The following is a 3,569-nucleotide window of genomic DNA, read 5'->3' as shown; positions in this document are numbered from 1 at the left end:
AAAATGTGATGTGTACTCATTTGGGGTTGTTTTATTTGAGGTGTTGTGTGCTAGGCCAGTCATTGACCTAAGATTGGACGAGTATGAACAACATCTAGTTTATTGGGTCCGTTGGTGCATAGGCAATGGAACCATTTATAATATAATTGATTCATATCTGAAGGGGAAGATAGCTCCAGAGTGTTTTAAGATATTCGTGGACATCGCTTATTGCTGTGTCAGTGAAAAGGAAGACACTCGGCCTGAGATGGGTGAAGTGGAGCTGATGCTAGAGCTTGCATTGAAGATGCAAGAGAAAGCAGATTCTGAAATGAAGGAAGTTGATCCTCATGGTGAATGTACGTATGGAGAAGTATCATTTTCTATCCCTGTTTCTGACCACAAGTTTCCTGTGGATAATAGTTCATCACTTGAATCTAGATGGTAGACTTAGATTTTTAGATCTTAGTTTAGATTACTTAACCACATATTTTTTTGTTTGTAATTAATCAAAACAAGTCAATTATGAATATAAATTTAATTAATGTCAGATTAAAATAAATCTTAATAATCCATATCTCTTTTGTTTTATGGGTATGCTAAGTGATGACATGAAGCATTCTTCAAGCTTGCTCTAGAAAAATACTACCACTAAAAATTGTGCCCCTTTTCTTGCTTATGAATGATGTATGAGGAGGCTAAGGCACGGATTGAAGAGCATAGGGTCTTGTTTTTGATAGAATATGATAGATTTTGTTATGGTATTTCATGCTTTCTAGAAATCAAGTGGGGATTTGCATGAAATTGCCCCCATTTTCTCTCAATGGATGCTTAGGCTCACTTTCATTCACCAAGGAGTTTCTGTCATCAACCAAATTGCAATCCTCACAAACAATCTATTTGAATCCTTTATCGTGTATACTCATAATGTCTATTTCAATCGGATGATGATATATTAAATCTACATCTTTATCTCACTCTTTTATCTTTCTTCTTAATCCTCTTTGACATAACTAACATAGTCGATAAATCTCACTCTGTTTGCTCTTATTTTATCTGTGTTTATAACTACCATAGTTTTCTTGCTTATTGGTGAAGTGTAAGGCCTATATTTTAATTGACATAAAGAATCAAGGTTCCACTTGTCTTGCCCAAGGAAAGATTAGGGCTACTGGCATTTGATGTCTTTGTTTTTGATGTTGAAACTTTCTTGAAAAGCAAGTGAGGGATTTTATGACAGCTTTGCACATTTTTAGATTTGGGGGTAGCAAAAAGGTTGTAATATAAATTTTTTTTAGTTGTGAAAATTGGAGACAATTGATAATAAATTTTGAGTCATATAAGTTGCGACCTTCTTTTAATTCAAGACAAGTTTTTCATTTTAACTAATTCTTTTTTGGGTTTATTATGATGCTCGAGAGGTCTCAGATGTTTATGTTTCTTATCTTTTTATATGGTAATCATTTGACTTAATAATAATGCATGTATTTTCAATTTAAAAGCTAAATTTGAATCTCCTTTCTTAGGCCTCTATATATATAATCATAATGTTCATGAGCTTTAATTTTTTATATTGTAAAAGGGTTGGGTAATATACTTCTCAAATTAATTTTTTTTATCAATTTCACATTTGGAATTCTATTTTAACTTATGGATTATTATTTTATACATCAATGATGGAGTTTTTTAATTCTACAAGGAAGTTTATAAGATTGTCTTGTGTTGGCTATTTAATAACTTAATAATTAATTTTTTAATATGTATCCTACATGAATAAATTTCAATCCCTTAAACCTAGAAATATACTTTATAACTTGTGAAAAAGAAAGTTAGATAAATACCCATTTAGTGGAGATCATGACCTCTAGCCCATGTCTTCAAGTACTCTATGATCAATCACTCAATATAAGTGGTAATTTTGAATTTAGATTATTTTAAATTCAAAATTTTAAACTTAAAATAAAATCGATTTAAGTCTAAATTAATCTTTCAAGTCATTCTGATTCGAATCATTTTAAATTTAAAATAATTTAAGTTCGTTTTGTTTTTTTATTTTGAGTCATTTTGAGTTTAGGTTGGACAAATTCAAATTCAAGTCATTTGATTATTTCGAAAGAGTTAAAAATTTTATTAAATTATAATAAAGAGTATTTTTATTATTTTATCACTTATTCTTTTATTATTTCAATACTATTCTTCCCACTCAAATATTGAATTAAAAATGAAATAAATTTTTTTTTTCATAAATCAAACAACATAATAACTATTTTATTCTTACTTTGTTCCACACTCACGTAATAATTTTTTTTTGTTCTCCTTTTATTTCATTTCACGAATTAAACATGTTGAAAGTAGGATAAGACATAGATTACACAATGATAGAATAAGTTCTTTTATAAAAGATGATGGATTTTGTTTTGATTTCATATGCTTTGTAGAAACCAAGTGGGGGTTTGCATGATTACCCCATTTGATATCATATGCTTTGATTTCAGACAAAAGTGACGTGTACTCATTTGGAGTTGTTTTGTTTGAAGTTTTGTGTGAGAGACTGGTGTTTGATTTAACATTGGACAAGGATGAACAATATCTATCTAATTGGGTCCATCAGTGCATAGTTGAAAAAACCATTTATAATAGGTAAAAAATCTATCCAATCTTTGTATTCTTCAATTTTATTTAATTTAATCTCTGTATTTAAAATTAAAATAATTTAGTTTTTTGATTTTGATAATTACGTCAATTTAGTCTCTTGTTTTTGCATCTTGCTTCAATTTAATCTTTCTTCCTAATGACATTCAATTTTGTCATTAAAGGATGATGTCGGTGCTGACGTATCATATATTTTATGATGTGGCATACCTCGTGGCATCGAGTGATGACGTGGCAATGCTATGTAGTACTATACAATGATGTGGTAGTGCTGATATGACGCTGACATGTTGACATGCTAACATGTCAATATGTCAGTGACACGTGACAAATAAAAAAAAAATTTTAAAAAAATTTTTACTACGTCATAAGGACTAAATTGAACAAAAATATATAATATAAAACTAAATTAAATAAAATTGAAATGTTAAATGACTAAATTGAAAAAAATATATAAAAATATAAATATTAAAGTAGATTATTGATATGCTTATTCATAAGCTAAATATTTAAATGTAAAAGATTTATGGTGTTAAAAAAAAATATATATATATATATATTTTCTTACTCGATTATTGGATTCTAGAATATGTAAATTAATTTATCTTTTTTACCAAAATTAAGTTTAAATTCTCCTTCTATAAAAATATTGAAAAAATTTTATACCTGAAGTCAAATTTAGAATAATAACTTATATTATGTTAAGATAAAATAACATAAAATGACTAAATAAATTTCTTTTTCTTTTATTTATAATATTATAAAAATTTAAAATTTATTTAACTTAGTTTTTAACTTGAATTAAAGTCAAATTAGTAAAATATGTTGATTTAGTTTTTTTTTTTAAAAAAATGAAGAATTGATACATAGAATTAGCGATGATTATAAAAATAATTTTTTATTTTGACTTGCTTAATTTGGACATGACAAACCTCTTA

This window comes from Theobroma umbraticum, unplaced genomic scaffold, assembly GCF_002168275.2.
Source record: "Theobroma umbraticum cultivar Fairchild unplaced genomic scaffold, ASM216827v3 scaffold_81.0, whole genome shotgun sequence".
In the NCBI taxonomy this organism is placed as follows: Eukaryota; Viridiplantae; Streptophyta; class Magnoliopsida; order Malvales; family Malvaceae; genus Theobroma; species Theobroma umbraticum.
This window is presented reverse-complemented; position numbering follows the sequence as displayed.